Below are 18,705 nucleotides of genomic sequence, written 5' to 3' on the forward strand. Positions count from 1 at the left end.
TTGTATATGTAGCATTTAGAATATTGCCTGACACACAGTAGACATCAGTAAATATTTACTGAATGAAAAAATAAAAACATAATGCTAGGGAAGCAAATTTTGAAGGACCTAGCAAGCCAGGGTAAAGAGTTTGAATATTATTCTAAGAGAAATGGGTAGTCACAGAAAGATTTTGAAAGAGGATAATGGCACAGTAGAGGTGATACAATTTTATTTTTTAAAAATCCTTCTCATTGGGGGAGGAGAGAATGTGAGAGACTGAGATTGAGAGACAAGTTAAGAACAAACAGTGAGCCATGACCTAGGCAATAATGATGGATGTGAATTGTGAATGGATATTAAGTGAATGGTTATTAAGAAGTGTTTGGGAGACAGAATTCACAGTGGCACTGGTTGTTTTCCTATATTTTCCTGATAAAATTAATATCTACCCCCTGACAACTCTAGAAGGACAGGAGCTAGAAACTGCCTCTCATTTATCTCGGGATCCTCCCATAAAAACCAGCAGAGTTCTTATGTATAATATATGTTCACTAAATGTTCCAGGGTCCAATAACTGTTTAAACTTCTAGTTTGTTTTGACTCATACAGAAAACTTGAGCTGAATGTCAGAGAATCATAAGTAGATTTTACCCATGTTCTTAGGACCTAAAATAAACAAAAGTAAGTCCAAAGAAATCAAGCAGAAAAGACATTCAGAAATCAAGCTGTTTATAGTGTATTTTCCTTCTTTTCCCCCAGGAGATTCTGTAAAAGTGATAGATTGGAAGATCTGTCTTAGAAGATGGGAAGAGAGATGCTTGGTGGTTTTACCCAGTATTTTGGGGAGGACAGTGCAATGAGTTAGAGAGCAAAAGTGAATGCAACCAGCAGCAGGATTTCCTGAAGCCAGCAGTGAATTAGGCTCTCACAACTTCCATCCTTTCAAAGATGCTTCTAGAAAGAAAAACTTTCAGGAAGACTTGAAGGAAAGTAAGGACTAGGATCAATGGAGAGGAGGGGAGTGTCCTTTAAGCACAGAAATAGGAACATATGTGATATCAAGAGGAAGCCTTTTTTTTAATCTCCTCACTAAACTATAAGATTCCTGAGGGCAGAGACTTTGTCTAATTATTCTTAAATCATTGTATTGACACTGCCTGTTATGGAATCTGGCATAAAATAAATATTTGATGAATGAATGTAAGGTAGTGATGAGAAGTGAAATTAAAGTCTTAAATGTCAGATAAAGTGTCTCTGTACTTCAGTAGGCAATGTTTTCTGAAGGGGGTGTGGGAGTGAGAGTGATAAGTGAAAAGCAGCACCTTGGAAAGATTGATGTAGTACCTGTGTACAAGAGAAGTAGGAAGAGGGAGGGAGCACACCTGTGGAATAGTGTGAAACTGTAATAGAATGGTAGCAATGAGATCACAAAGGAAGTGACAGATGTAAAACATGTAATAAAGAATTGTCTGAACTTGAAGATGAATTGATGTGGGAAAAGAGAGAAGGCAAGGAGTGCAAGACGAATATGGGATTTGGAGTTGCTACAACTGGAAGAGAGTAGGACCAATGAGTCTGAAAAAGAGAAGACAGTTCTGAGCTCCTATGAAACCAAATTCATCCAAATCTTGGGTCAGTGGGCTCATGGCCAAAAGGCAAAGCAAAAGGGACAATAGGACAACAGTGTAAACTACCAAGTCAGAAAAGGCAAAGCAAAAGGGACAATAGGACAACAGTGTAAACTACCAAGTCAGAATTAAAAGGCAAAAAAGAGATGAAACAGATTCAGCCAACAGAAAGCAAATCCTTTTCTAGATTCTCAAAATCAGGAAGTAACCCAAGGTAAAGTCAGAGTAAAGAAGGAGGTGGAATTCCAGGTCATAATGATAACAATAGCTACCACTTATGGAGAGTTACTATGTACCAGGCACAATGTTATTTTGTCATCACATAGATGGTGTCTTTTAACCCTAATGGTCTGATTTCTATTTTACAGATAAGAAAACCAAGGTAAAGAAAGGTCAGATTTCTTGCCTAAGGTCACACAGTCAGTGCAAGGCCAGAATTTATATTCATTATCACCTGTCCTTGCTCTTGTGTAAGTTTATTAATCAGAGCAGTTCATACCTGAAAAAACAGGTCACCAACAGAAAGAGAAAAACTGAAGTGACCCCGTCTCTATGTTAGCCTGACTCACTGGCTACCTCTGTAAGGTGAACCAACACCATTCCAGACCTACCTTAACAGTAACAGAGATAAGAATCTTTCAAGCCAGGATAGATATTTTAAGTCCCTATTAATTTTGAAAAATATGAAGGTTACTGATAAGAACACAGAATGCATAGGATATACTAATAGAGACTCTCAAATACTTACTGCATAATTTAATTGGAGATATAATTTACATCTTTCTTAAACTGCATATCAATTTCCTAAGTTTTTACATCTCACAGTTGAACTGCTTTCTAGTATTCCACTATCTTCCCATGCAAACCTATGTATGATTCCCTCTATTTTTACTGTTTAAAATGTATATATATGTAAATTATTATTCATTGGATCCTTTTGCATCTGAGATATAAATGCTGAATCAATGTGGGAAACATCAAGTGTCTGTTTTAACCTGACTTGATTATATCTAAATATAAAATATAAATTAGCATTTTATTTTTGGTTGTATTTATTGTTGTATTATATCATGCATTAATTAAAAACATATGTGTTTTAAAAACACCTAATTTACAATTCACCTGTATACACCACCATAATGTCGTAATTTGTAAAGGCTGAAAGATTTATGCTAAATTTTTAACAGAATGTAATATATCTTTATTGATTATTTTTTAGATTTATTATCAATTTTAGCTCAGTATTAAAGGTTTAAAAAATAGAAAGTAACAGGTCCCAAGATGTCTGTGTTTTGTAACATTGCCAAACAGCATTTTTGTAGTCTATTGATGTGATTGACATGTAGATATGATTCAGAGAGGAAACCATTATTAATAAGAAGAAAAGTTATGACCATTGAATCATGACACTTTGCTGTTTTAAGTAATTTGCTGGCTCTGTGTTCTCGAGGAGAACATCGTTGAAATGGAGAACAGGTTAAGGAGTCTGCACCTTTTTACAAAGGCAAAACACTAATGGAATGAGACATTGAGATTTAAAATAAACTAAGTACCCAGAGGTGGAAAGTGTCAGGATGGCTACAACACCAAATCAAACTCTGTTCCCAGCCTTCCACTCCCACTCTTTCCTCCTCAATCCCCACTCCTCATTACAGGAATGTGAACTTTCCACTGTTGTCACACAAGTGAAAATTATGTCCACACGATTGACCGTGAATTATCAAAGACATTTCACTGGATAAAACATGACCTACCTACAAGTTTGAGACATAGAACTCTCTGAAATGCAACAAGAGACCCTAGTGGGAGATATCCCATAATTTATTATGGTGGTTCTTTTAGTTCAACTGTAGAATTGATTAAAATATAGAGCTAAAGAGAAAAGGTTTCAGCTTTATCCTTATTTTGGTCCACTGAATTGTGTTCTTTTTCTCTAGCCTGTAGCGCCTCCCTCAAACTTAGAAATAATGAGGCACTCTTGGACATAAGAGAAGCTGAGGGTGGTGGGTGAATACAACCCTGCAAATCATTACGATGAGGGGAAAGAACAACCGACAATATAATACAATATTTGACAATATACATACTACAGTAATTGACAATATACATTGTCAATTGATGTATCATCTTTGGAATCTAAGTAGTCTATCTCTGAAATGTGTTAGGAATCCATCCTACCATTATATCTCTAATTTAAGTTCCCAACATTTATCGCTCAAGCTTAAAATTGACCTCACGCTGGGTTCCCTGCTCCCAGGCTCCTGCACATGAAACCATTTGCCACGTTACAAACAGAATTTCTTTCAAAAGCATAGTTCTAGCTATGCTATTTGCAGTTCCCAAACCTCTGATGTCTTCCCTTTGTCTCTCAGGTAAACTTCAGAGCCTTTACAGGACATTCAAGACCCTATATAAACAGGCTCCAGTCTCATCTCCTCTACTCGCCCTCAAGCTCAGGCCATCCTGTGTTACTTGCTAATCCCTAAATGTGCACACCCCATCACACCCCTGAGCCTTTGTTTATGATGTTTCTTCTGTCTGGAATGTTTTTCCTTCTATTCCTCACCTCATGAAATAGTATTCCTTTTCAATGCCCAAGTCAAAAATTTCCTTCTTTGTAAAGACCTCTGACTACTACCATCCCAGAGAGAAATAATATCTTTCTTCTTTGTCTTCCCAGAACACTATCATGCCATGAGAATTTTTCTCATCCTTATAGTCAATTGAATGTCTTTATTTCCCCCTCAGAGTCATTTAGGTTTTGTGAAATTATGTCTTACTTATCTTTATGTTCCCAGGGCTTAACATATAATAAGTGCTCAATAATTCCTTGTTAAATTTAATTAGAGGGAAGTAAGTTGTGCTTGTATTCCACATAAAATAGAGTAATTATAAGACAAGTAGAATAAAATACCTAGGTATTCAGGGGTCCTAGATTAAGTCATAATCAAAGATAATGTTTATAGGTTTGCATAAGATGTGATCCCTAACTTTTATAACGTTACAGACTCACTAGGAAAACTTATAAATAAAATAATACATGCATCCATTTGACAAGGATTTGTTAGGAAATATGTATAAGGCATTTTAGTAATCAAATATCAAATAAACATTGTAGATAAGTATTTCAAGAAATTCAGAAGAAGCTGAGATTATTATCAAATGGAGCAATTGGGAACAGTTTCACAGAGGATCTAAGATATGACTTGGACTTAGAATAAGATTAATAATTTAAAAAAACAGCAAGTGGATCATGAGTGTAAAAGACAGCAATGGTAAAGCAGATTGCATAATAGGGGAAGCAGTTAAGTGCACTTGGCCAGAAGGTAGCATATATTTATGGCTGTATTTAGAGCTGGACTAGACATTTAGCTAAAGATGGGATTGGAGAGGACCCTAAAATAAAGTTTAGCAGATGGATCTTATTTTAAAGACATTGTTGAGTCATGGAAAGTTAGAGTAGACAATAGTATTTTGAGGCCATTGTAAAAAGCAAGGAAAGAAAGAAATAAAGAGAAACTTTTTGAGAAATCTATAATAGTGCAGGATCAAGGGGATGAGGAAATGGATTGGGTGGTGGCAATGGAAAGAAAAACTTCCAGGTAGTAAATAAAATTGAGAAGCAGTTCTGAGTCTAAGCTCTGAATTCTGATATACATACTTGGTCTTAAATTCCAGCTCCACCACTTTGTAGTCATGTGAATTTGATGAAACAATTTATCTACGCCTCAAAGGGGAACCCTAATATACATACATATATATATATATATATATATATATATATATATACAGTATAACCCATAGGTATGTTATGGGAATTAACATGAGATAATGCATATGAGAAATAATGAGATAATGTACATAAAGTAAATAGAAATGCATAGAAGGAAAATGTATATAAGGCAAATAGAAAGGAGTCAAGAGTGAGTCAATAATCTAGAATCTCCATAACTGGGGAAATAATAGGGTCACTGACAGTCTTAGAAGCTGGATTCAGATATGGTTTGGGAAATAATGACCATTTGGTTTTAGACATGTTGCATTTCAGGTGACAGGGGACACTAAAGTATAGGCATCCAGTGGACAGCTGAAGACCTAAGACAAGTGCACAGGAGAAATGACAAGATGGAGACATAGAAACTTCTCATTTATTCATTAATTCACCTATTCCTTCAACAAATAGTTATCAAGTGCTTTCTCCATTCCAAACACTGTGCAAAATGGTAGGTGGGAACTGATGAGAAAAGTAAACACAAATGCTGTATTCACATGGCAAACAATCTATTGAGAACTCAATAATTACACAAAGAACTACAAACTATGACAAGTAATGTAAAGGAAAAGACATTTTCCTAAAAATCACACAGGACACTGCCAGCGTGGCTAGCAAAACCAATGCAAATTGCAAAGAATTATATGTAGAAACTAAACTTAGAGGTATGGTTTATATTCAAGTAATTGGAAAAGACGATGCAGTCCATGAACAAGATCAAGGAGAGTAAGTTAGAGAGCTAGAAGGCAAACCAGGGCATGAGAAGATTGTGGAACCCATAGGAGAAGGATTTCTCAAGAAAAGAGGGAATTTTCAACAATGTCAAATGATGCAGGAAGGTCAAGGAGAACTAAGAGTAAGTAAAAACACTGGATTCAACAGTTAGGAAGATACTGAATATCTTTGAAAGTACATTTTCAGAAGAACTGCAGAGAAACCATCAACATTCAATGGGTTAGGAAAACATTGGGGGAAATAACATGGAAGTATAATTATGCTCAGATCAGTTACTGGATAAGTCCAATTCAAGAAATCACTAAAATTAATAAAGTAAATGAAGTATGTGAGTCTTAAGGGCCTCTGAGCAGTAGATTAAGAACAGGATGAAATATAAAAATGGAGCTTATATTATTGTTGGGATTATCAATGAACACTTCCAATGTTTCATTTAATTTAAAAGCATCTGTTAGCCTAATGATCCCTCCCCCATTTAAAATTATATGACTTCCGATGTTTTAATTTTCAGTTAAGCAAATAGCTAAGACTTCTAAATATGTTAAGTAAGAAAACTTTATCATCTGTTGTTCTGGGTTTGGGTAACTTGGAAATAAAGTGAATGGTGTAGTTTCAGAGTTTTTCAGTCCCAGTCCACAAAACATTTAATATAAAATGATGCAACTGTAATATTAGAGAACAGCTGGATCTTCATTGCCATTGTTAAATAAAATTCAGCTACAACAGAACAAAGCACCACCAAGAAATCCCTTAGACAGCCTCAGTTATCCCCAGCTCCTTTGGTTAACCCTGCTGAATGAATGTTCATCATGTTAAACATGAGGCCACACAGACAAAAAGCATGAAAACTTTTGCGGTCAACTACGTCAATACATCTGACCTGTGGTCACATGCATCTACAGAGAAAAAGCCAAGAGCGGATGGTCATAAAAGGAATAATTTGAAAATAAAGATTTGTTGAGTGCTGCTATATTATTTGGTTTCCCTCTCACATCTGGTAGAATTTAAAAGAAAAAAAATCAGAAGGGGAATGAAGAAACAACCTCCTTTACACACACACACACACACACACACACACAAAGGGAGGGAGAGGGCAAGGAAAGACTTTCTTGCAAATCTTGTTTAGAACAGCTATATGGAGATATTTAGTATTCCCCTCCAGGCTTCCTTTGTGGTCTTAGAGTAGATCAAGTCCTACAGCCATTCTTCCTTCTCAAAAAGATTTCTGGAGGCTAGTGTGACAATGAGGGATCATCTTTACACATCACATCAGTACTTTATTGTAAACTTTATGCAAACTCAAATTTCTCAAAACACAAAAGAACCTTTAAAATTTTCTGCAGCCTTTCTCTTACATGTGGTATACAGCCTGAGGTTAGACCTTCTTTAGGGCAAGAAGAAACTTGAATACCATTGGGTCTCTCCCAGAGATGTTGGACCTGATAGTAGTTACCATGTCCACTGGGCCACTTCATAGGGGGCTGATGACTACACTAACATAAATTTCCACTGATATATAAATTCCCATTCAAACACTAGAGCAACAATTATTTTCCCTAAATTGAAAAATAATTGAAATTTCCCCCTTGTATCTCATGTCTCCAAAATTATTTGATTGACATGCAACAAACATTTTAGATTCTCAAATAATTCAAGTCTATCTATACTCACAAGTTGAAATGCAGAAAACGGGGATCTAGCCAGAGCAATCATCCTTGCCCCTGTCATCTTTTAGCACAGTGATTAAGAACACAGGCTGTGGAGTCAGACCATTTGAGTTCAAATACAACTCTGTCACTTAGTTTCTTCTTAAATTCTCTTCCCCAAATTTCGCATTTGTAAAATGTGGATAATGATTGTATTGAGTTGGCCAAAAAGTTAGTTTGGGTTTTTCCATAAGATGTTACCTTGTAGAGTTGCTTGGAATGTTAAATGAAATCATTATTGTACTGTACTTAGAACAGTGCCTGGCACATAACAAGCACTAAAAACAAAAATTAGCTGCTTTCATAATAGGTCATTTTATTCTGTTTATTCAACAGTCAACACATTTTGAGCACATTTTAAAATTCTTTTATTGAATCTCTGTCTCCATCTAAATAACCGGGGTTACTCTCTTTGGGAAGCTTATGGTTTAAGGACTGAATTTTGGTTCCAGCAGGTAAACGCTGGGGTATTCAGTGGAAGCAGGCAGTGACTCATGGTGTCATCTGTATAATCCAGCACTCGTGTGAACTCTTTCCAAGGGTTGGGCAACCGTTCCTCTGCCCACAAACACTTCTGCATACAGGAATCATATTTTCTTATTGCCATTTGCCTGGGTATTAATCTTACAACTTGAGCTCATTGAGTTGAGCTTCACTGGTGCAAATCTTGTACAGTTGCACAGGGCCCCATTCTCAACAGGCCCTGCACTTGACTTAATGCTCTGTCATGAAATCCGTGATGATTTTTGTGTGAGACTCCACATTTTCATTTTGCATTAGCCCTGCAAATTATATAGTTGATTCTTCCTGGAACCATGTCTTTTTCATCTCTATAACCCCAGGAACAGTACTAAAAGCTTGATAAATTTTATTGAAGGAATGACATTTATGAATAAATGAACAAGTTAAATGCATGGATGAATGAATGGCTCTGAAAACAGTCAACAAGTGAGACATTTAAACCCAAATTACATTGTTCTTTCCCTAAAAGGGACAATGAGTGGTCAAGCCAGGATCCCATAAAGCATTGCCAGGGATGCTAACCCTCCAATGGCAGAAAGTGCCTGGCATCGCTTTGCTGGGTTTCAACCATGGAGCTCCCACCAGTGTGAATGGGCACTAGGAAAGGGAATTGATAGGGGGCCCAAGCAAGACCTGCAGTACTCATTTTGATAACTGAATTCAGCCACATTTACTCCTTAAAGGTTATTAGTTATTTTAAATAATTTTGTTAAATGCTCGAGAGGGAAAATAAAGACGTATTAATAAACACACAATTATACAGGTTAGAGCAACAGTGCAGTGCTGGTCATTCAGGAACCTTGTGCTAATTTTAATTAGCTGCTTTCCCTTGCTTTCAAATGTAATTAAAGGAGCTTAGTTGTGCTCAGTGATGCAAGCCACCTTATTTAATCACTAACATTATTTCCCTGAACTATTAATGATTTTCAAAACGCTTGTTTATGCAGAATTAGAACAGTAATTACCTTACCAGTTAATTTTGTACCTTCACATTTCACACCTAGCTCAAACGTCATTCATTTACCATGGCTTCTCTGTCAAAACAAAGAAATCCTTGTTTTAAATGTGCTTCTGAGTGCCAAATTGAAAGCCAAGTTTTGTAACACTAATAAAGTAGCTCCCAAGTGAAACAGGTGTAGTAATTTAGACCCTTCCTGTCTCAAGCTTGCACGTACATGCTATGTCTTTTCTTTATTAGCTTTAAAATGAGAGCTTGGTGTGCAAAATAAGCAATTTAATTCAGACTTGTGGAGCAGAATATAATCTTTAATTTAAACTAGTGCAGTAAAAAGAGGCCTTTAATTTTAACTGGCATGTGCGTGTGAATTTGAATTAATAATCCAGAAAATTGAAACTGTTTTGCCGCTGTTGGTGGATATTGACTGTTCTTCACATGCCCTTAGTTTCACTCACTCGATTTCTCTCCCTAACCATAGCTAGTGCTTTCTTTCCCATCTGTTTTTTTTTTTTTTTTTCCCTTATGATGTAGCTGCTTTATGCAAAGCAGAGCTTTCTGGAAAAAAAAAGTCTCAGTTGACTGAACTCCGTTTAAAAAAAAAAAAGCACTTTAATAAAGAAATGCTGAACCTGTACTAATTTAGTTTACAAAAAGAAAATAATTGGTGTATTCATTATACCTACTTAAGACCTAATTCAAGTGCACTCTGAATTCATGCCTGTTTGAATCCTTAGATGGGAAGACTATCTACCCACATTCCTAATGACAAAACATCTCTGAATCCAAAGTCACCAATTTCTACTCTGAATCTTGTTCTACTCTGAAGCTATGATTCTGTATTGATTATGATTTAGATAGCATTCAATCTTATTTATTCTTCATGGCCTTTGCATGAGGATTACCTCCCCGGGAAGCCTCCAGGTGTGCTGTTAACCCTGACTAAATGCTCCTTCCCTGCATCCCAGAAACACTGAGCATGTGTGCCACACAATTAGCTCCTATCACTATGTATGGATTCCTCCATTAATATGGGGCCTTTGTAATTGATAACACACTTCTTTGCTAAAAACATTTCCCAGATTCTCAGCACCTCAGGCCTGGGGCCATGTCTTTTCAGTTAATATTTGCACGTGATGTAATAACTTTCTGAGGTGGAAATTAATAGTAGAAGCATAAATGTGCACTCCAAAATGTCAAATAGGTGGGCTATTGTGCAAAAATGCACTGAACTGAAAGAATGTCAAGAATATTGGGGAACATAAAATATGCATTCTAGGGCAAAGAAAGGGAGGAAATAATTTGATTAGGATTAGGAGAGTTTACTGCCTTTATCTGATATGCATTAGACTAGAAAGAGGAAAAGCAAAAGAAGAAAGCTTCCTCAGGCTAGTACATCTGGGATCAAACAACATTGAGTGCAAGCCCCTGACAGAGTTGACAATGAAAATACACAGCTTTCTCTTCCCCAAGAAGCATCTAATCAGGCCTTCAGCACTAGAAGCCAAGATCCCTATGAAAAAGGAGAGCGCCCTTCTGAGGGAGAGCCCATGGATGGAATCCCAAAGGCCCCACTATCTGCCAAGCCAAATATAGCTACATGATAGATAAATAGACAGCCAGCCAGAAACAGATATGCACTTATGTAAATTTCTATACCTTTTTGCTAGTTCATAAAGCTCTTTTAATAGAAGGCAAAACTTTTCATTAATTAAAGCTCAAAATTTTAAATTGCTACAAGGCAATCATTTGTGAAGGTAAGACTCCTTGACACCAAAATGCAATAGTCGACATGAATGTCAACATGGGTACGTAACAGTCCTATGTGATTTCAGCTGTATGGTTACACAGAGAAGACCCGTACAGAGGCAATTTGACGTTGTCCATAAGACCAATTCTTCTATTTCTGCTTCATGTGTACTTTGTTATAATGAAACTCCATTTCCAGCAGAGACCTCGATCAAGGTATAACTACAGTTTTGTACGGTATAGCTTTTATTTCTTGTAATTTGGTTGTATCTCCCCACTCTAGGGTTAACTGCAAAGAACAAGCTCCTGGAAGGTAGGATCCATGTTGTATGCACCTATCTCCTCTTTAGTACTGTGCTCAGTAAATAAAATAGTAAATAAAACCCCCAAATTCATAGTATACTGATTGATATATTGCTTAAATCAATGGCTAAACAAAACCTAGATTTTACCAAACCTTCCAACCTGTTTTATTCCCTGTGAATACAGCTCAGCACTGGCAATCCCATTAGCTTGTGTCATGGCTGTGTATTGTACAGATAATTTCATTTAGTGAAGACTGATTATGTGTTTACCAGGTGCCAGGCATTGTGCTGAACTCTGAGAAAACAAAGATTAGTAAGACCCGACCTCTGCCCCTAGTGAGGGAGAGAGACACATAAAATAAGTTGAACATGATGTGGCATGAATCACAAGGGGAGGAAGGAATCTCTCAGAATAGATTATCAATTCTTTCAAAAATTTCTAGGAATATTTGGGATATTTGTACTTTGTTCCATGTTGTGGCTTTATTCCTTACTATAGTTTTGTTCTAGAAGATGATTGAGAATCCTTTTCAGTTCTGAAAGGTTGACTAGATTTTCCTTAAGTCACACTGAAATATATTCTAATATAAATCCACTTCCTCTTGTTAAAATCTCCTTAGTACTCTGACAAGTCTTTCTACCTAAAGGCTATTTCCCATTCTTTAATAAGTATAACCCTTTAATAAGTATAAAGTATACCTTACAGATATAATTGAAAGTAACCTTCAAGTTACTTTTTTCTTTTCTGTATCATTCTTCTCTTCTATTTTCTCTTGTATTTCTTTTTTTCCCCTTTCCTTTCTTTCTCCATCCCTCATTTCCTATAAACATATGGTCTCATAAGACATTCTACATGGAATACGAGGGTTGATGAATCCACTCTTGCCCTTAAGGATCTTATAGCTTTTTTAGGAAGATGTGTACATATGTTACTAAAGTAACACAAATAAAGTACTTGGGAATTCAGAGTGAGTAAAAATGAATAATCAGAAAAAGAGTGATGGAGGAAGTAGATATGTGTAATTCCCACAGGAAGGAGAGTTGAGGAAATGCATTCTAGGAAAAGAAAGCAGGTAACAAGGAGTAGAGAGAGATGAAAGAAAGAAAGAAAAAGAAAAAAAGAAAGAAAGGAGAAGAGAAAAGGAAAGGAAGGAAGGAAGGAAGGAAGGAAGGAAGAAATTTGGTGTGCTTATGGAATTCCAAACAATAATCATCATTATTGGGTGGATGTAGTAAGACATTGTAATGGAAGATGAGGCTGCAAAAGCAAGTCGAAGTCAGAGGTTGGGTGCCCTTGCATGACCTGTAACAGGACATTCTCCAGGGTGATGTAGAACCACTGAGGACTCTTGAGCAGAAGAACAAAATTAATAAAAACAAATTAGTCTCTCCTTGCATTTTAGAAGATAGAGAGGATAAAGCATGAACTTCAAAATTAAGAAGAACCAGATTAAATTCCAGCTATTCCATCTGCTAATTGCTTAATCACAAGAACATTTCTTAAACCTCTCCCTTAACCTGTTTCCTCATTTGTAGAATGGGATAATAAACCTCCTTCACTGATATGTCCTGGAAGTGAGTTACTGCACTATAGCAAAATGCCTGTGCCTGGTATAGAGGATATGCTCAACAAATGTTGTTTCCCATACCCTTTCCTGTGTTTCCTATTTGCATGAATGACATATCTTATTCATTTTGACACCTCAACTCCCTTTCCCCACCAAACCAGTGAACAAATCCTATCAATTCTATTTCTGTACTAGCTCTTGTATCCATACTTTTCTTGACCTTCTCCCATCCTCTACTCTATTTCAGACCTTCTTTCCACTTGTTTGAGCTATTGCTTTAGGCTTCATCCTGGTTTAGGCCATCTCTAGGCCTTCGACTCTCCAGCCCACCCTGCTGACAGGCTGGATTCATATTCCTATAGCCCTTTCCTGGTTCTATCACTGCCCTAGCTAAAATGTACCCATGGTTCTGAATAGTCTGTAGAATTAAGTCCAAACTTCTTAGTTGCATATTCGGGGCCCTACAACATACCTTTTCCAATATAAGCCCCATTAATTACTATATTTCAGTCAAATAAGACAATTTCTTATTTCCTATCTTGCCTTGTGGCCTTTGGACTTTGTGCCTTTGTTCATGTCATTCCACTGCCTGGAATCTGTTCCTTCTATCACACTTCATTCAAACCACGAAGGAAGCTGACTTGCTGAGAAGGACACTGGAGAAAGTTAGAAAGAGACTGAGTCCTTGGTGACATCACTGAACCACTGAATTAACCAATCCTAGAACCACCCAACCTCAGGACTTCTTATGTGAGTTAATAAAGTATTTGTGGTGTAAGCCAGTTGTGTTGGGTTATTTTATGACTAACAGTTGAAAGTATCTTATATGATAATGTGGCCACTCCCTTAATGAGCTCATAATTTAGCATGATAACACAGGAGAAATAACTTGTAAACAACTATTTGTATATTGGGATAAAAATAAAGCTTATCCTCTAGAAGGATCAATGTCTCCATTCTCTGTATCCCTACAAAACTAGAATTGTTGAATCATTCTGCTCCATTGGCCACAGGAAAACCAAAGACTTCAGAAATAATTATAAAGTTTACCAATGTTCCAAATTCACCATAACCCCATCCCACTGGTCTAGAAGTTGTCCCACTTCTCTCCTAAAAAATGTATAAAAGCAAGAGAGACTATCTGGGGGCTTCCTTTCCTGCACAAGATACATGCTGTACCTGCTTTGGTTTCCATGTCTGGCTTCACTGTTGCTCGCCTTTCAGGAGAATTTTCTCTCCTGGCCTGCAAATTATTTCAGAAAATTTTAGATGTTACACATTTAGAATGAATAAACAATATTTTTCTTATCCAAAATTTAACTTTCCTTCTCAAGGAACATAGGCTAAATCCTCAGAGCCTAGGAGGGAACGATGCAATACCAACCACAGCCCTGAGTCCCAGAGATAGACCAGTCCCTCTGCTCCCTGCCTCAGGGGACTTCTAGGAGCATGACTCTAAAAAAGCTAATGTGGCCATTTTCTCCTCTTATTATTTTTTACTACAGTTTATAGTGCTCAGCCCCCAAATTTCTTTCCCCCTATTTCTAATGAAGCCCCCAAATAAGACTTTGATGTCACAGAGTTTATCTGGTAGGTGATCCACCATGAATCTTGTGATCTAAATATCTCCAACTTCATTACTAACTTTTTACATTATAGTGTAGTTTATTTGAGTGAGTGCATGCATTATCTTCTAAAACAACAAGCTTTCTGAGGGCAGTTTTCTTATCTGTTTCATCCTTGCTCCCCTAACACAGTTTCCTGAACACAACATTTGCTGTCAAAAATAAGGAGGATATAGAATAGCTATGTGTAGAATGCAATGAAGGGGAAGGAGACTGAAGACAGGAAGGCTATTTAGAAGGCGGTGATCCAGACAAGAGGAAGGAAGTGCCTGTCTAGGCCAATGGTGATGGCAGTGGACAAGTGAAATAGACTTGGGAGATATTATAGGGGTAGTATTGTCAGTGATTTTGATGGACTGGATATAAGAAGTTAAGAAAGGAAGAGAATCAACCTGATTAAGGAATATGAAGCACAAAATGTTAGGAAAGAACATTAAATGAAAATAAGGAAGAAACGAAGAGCAGATATGGAATCAAAACCAGAAGAAATGAGTTTAGTTTTAGTTTCTCTGCATTCCCACAGGTTAGATCACCAAAATTCAACTTAATATGCTACTAGGTATTCAGCAGACAGACAAGACCTCAGAGCTATGAACATATTTCTTATAAAAGATTGATACTTTTCCACCAAAATCTATTATTCTCTGTTCCCTGAGAACATGGCTAGTCTATATTTCCTAGCCCCTCCTGAATCTTGGAACATGATAGTTCTCACCAGTGGACTATGGATAGAAGTAAAATGTGTCACCTCCAGGCCTAGTCCTTGAGACTGGGTGTGCCTTCTCAATGCTCTCGCCCCTGCAGCTGGTTAGATACCACAGCAACCTTGTATCACCTATGAAATGATGGGAATGGCCTGAGAATGGTGGAGCAAAGGGATTGGAAAACCTGGATCCTGAATGTGGAGTAGAGCCACCGGCTGACCTGAAATGCTCAGCTTGGATTGTTACATCAGAAGAAAATGAACTCTGTATTTTGAGGCCATTGAATTATAATTAATTACAGCACAAATACTATGTTCTGTTTTTTGGGGGCTTCTATGGAATCAAAATGAGTCATCCTTATCCTGAAGCTGAGGAGAGTTCCACTGTCTCTAAACTATTTAGTCATTAAAATGAAATAAAAGTACTCACAGAAGAATTGGGTAATTCTTAGGGCTAACCTTAAGGGTAATCTAAGGGTTAGAGGTTAGATTAGCTATACAACTTTAAAAGAAACTTTTCCTTGCTCTCAGTATCACAAAAATCTGAGTTGGTCCAGAGCAGAAAGTTTGTTTTTATTTATTTTTCAAAATTTTTATTGGAGTATAGTTGCTTTACAATATTGTATTAGTTTATACTGTACAGCAAAGTGAATTAGCTATATGTATACATATACTCCCTCTTTTTTGGATTTCCTTCTCATTTAGGTCACAACAGAGCATTGAATAGAGTTCCTTGTGCTATGCAGTAGGTTCTCATTAGTTATCTATTTTATACAGAGTATCAATAGTGTATATATGTCAATTCCAATCTCCCAATTCATCCCACGACCCGCCCCCCCGCTTTCCCGTTGGTATCCATACATTTGTTCTCTATGTCTGTGTCTCTATTTCTGCTTTGTAAATAAGATCATCTATAACAAATTTTTCAGATTCTACATATATGCATTAATATACATTTGTTTTTCTCTTTCTGACTTACTTCAATCTGTATGACAGTCTCTAGGTCCACCCATGTCTCTACAAATGACCCAATTTCGTTCCTTTTTATGGCTGAGTAATATTCCATTGTATATATGTACCACATCTCCTTTATCCATTCCTCTGTTGATGGACTCACAAAACCAAGCACCTTTCCCTCCTTGCCCTGGTTGCTAGGAAACTCAGAGATATATTTGTGCTATAGAAAATATGCTAGCAAATACATAGGACCATGGATACATGGTCTTTGAATTCTCGGTCACTGGTTTTCATTTACTAACTCTTATTTTCTCTCTTCTCTGACTATCTCAACTATAAATTCTGCCCCCCTGAACCGAATAAGCTATTTATAAGTCACTTTAAATAATTTCAAGGATGAAATGAGACATGAGAAAAAAATAAATAAATGCATTTCAAAAGTACCCATTTTTATAAAACTGAAGTTTTAAATGCAGAAGCTTTAAACTCAATGAGACAATGTGTACTGTTCCAAAGGTGAGTTTGAAACAGCACCATTTGGATAATCTACTTTGTAGTCTGCAGTTTTCTGCTTTTTACATGAAAGAATATATTTATTAAGCTATTTATAGACATTTAGCATATAATTTACTATTCTAAACACTCATTTCTTGATCTTTTTTCTTTATACCAGACATCCATTTAGTACAGCATATATTACTCAACTGTCATAATAAGAGAGGCAAAATGAAAACACTCTGTTTTAATTTAGTACAGAATTATGTTTCAGTAACTCTTTTCCTGCTTTTTGGTTATATTATTTATACATATAAATTAAATTAATTATTTTCAGAAGAGTTTTAACCAAATTTGAATGGGCTTTTTGTAATGGTTTCCACCTCCTACAAGTTTAATGATACCATATTGAAGGAATTCTACAATCTCTGAAAAGATTCTAGAAGGTAGCACAGTAGTCGTGTTGCATCTATTCAAAAGTGATACGAAAGGCCAATTCCTTTCAAGATTTCAAATACAGTCCCTGATTTTAAAGCTGTCAAACACCTTACGTATAATCATGAACACTTTATGTATAATAGTGGCAGTGTTAAAGAAGAATATATTTTGAACTTTACACAAAATATAGTGAATATTTAAATATTTTCTATACTTTAAAGGGCTTAGGAAACTTAAGGTGACAAAAATATATATTTCCAATATTTCTACGATGCCCAAGATTCATGATCTCCAGACAACTAGGAAGCACATGGCCGCACAGGGTATGGCCTGTTTTTCCAGCACTGTTATGTGCTTGGTTGATGATTTATTCAAACCCAGTCTCAAACCTGCTATTAGCTCCCTCATTGCTTTAATGCAACTAGTCCACCATTCATAACTGTCAAGGACCAATTCATCAGAACTGGGACAGTTTAGGCCTCCAAACTTGTAAAAATGTCTTTTTTCTTGTTAGCATATATAAGATGACAAACACCATTGTTCCATTCTTTCACAACCTCCCCTTTCTGTAAATATTTTTGAAGACACTTACCCAATTTTTAAACTAACCTGTCAAAGGAAACATACTTGAATTATAAGTACACATGGCATTTTTAGAGATATTTTTTGTTTGTGGTTGATCGTGGTGGCCCCCGAAGACCTCTCAACTAATCATGGATGAGTAATATTTGCTTTCATAAAATACAAATAAACCACAGCATGCACAACTTGAGAGGACTAAGTGACCAAGCAACTAAAAACTTGATGAGATCATCTAAAAAAGGCAACAGAGAAATGACCACTTAACTTAGATTTCTGGTCTTCTTCCATTAAAAAAAAAATAACTTACAGTAATGGATGAATCTCAAGAGCATAACACTTTAAGAAAGAAGTAAGTCACAGAGGAATGAATAGAGCATATGCCATTTATTTAATGTTAAAAATTGGCAAATAAAAAAAAACAGAAGAATGAGTAACCAAAAATTCAGGTTATGGTTACCTGGGGGATGCAAGGCTGAGAAAATGAGATAAAAAGGCACATAGGGCTTCTCTGGTGGCGCAGTGGTTAAGAATCCACCTGCCAATGCAGGGAACACGGGTTCGAGCCCTGGTCTGGGAAGATCCCACATGCTGCAGAGCGACAAAGCCCGTGTACCATAACTACTGAGTCTGCAGTCTAGAGCCCTCGTGCCACAACTACTGAGCCCGGGTGCCCAACTACTGAAGCCCGCGTGCCTAGAGCCCTTGCTCTGCAACAAAAGAAGCCACCGCACCACAACAAAGAGTAGCCCCTGCTCGCCGCAACTAGAAGAAAGTCTGCGCGCAGCAACGAAGACCCAACACAGCCAAAAAAAAAAAAAGACTTCCAAAATTCCTGTGAAAACTTTGAAAAACAAACCCCATAAATCAGAGAACAACATTTTGAGTTTGGTTGGTAGATAGCAGGCAAAACCTTCTTTCTTCGTAATTATTTTGGTAAGGAAAATTTATCAATATTTTCAGGGGAAAAAAGGATTATGGTATAC

The sequence above is a fragment of the Hyperoodon ampullatus genome, assembly GCF_949752795.1.
Source record: "Hyperoodon ampullatus genome assembly, chromosome: 2".
In the NCBI taxonomy this organism is placed as follows: Eukaryota; Metazoa; Chordata; class Mammalia; order Artiodactyla; family Ziphiidae; genus Hyperoodon; species Hyperoodon ampullatus.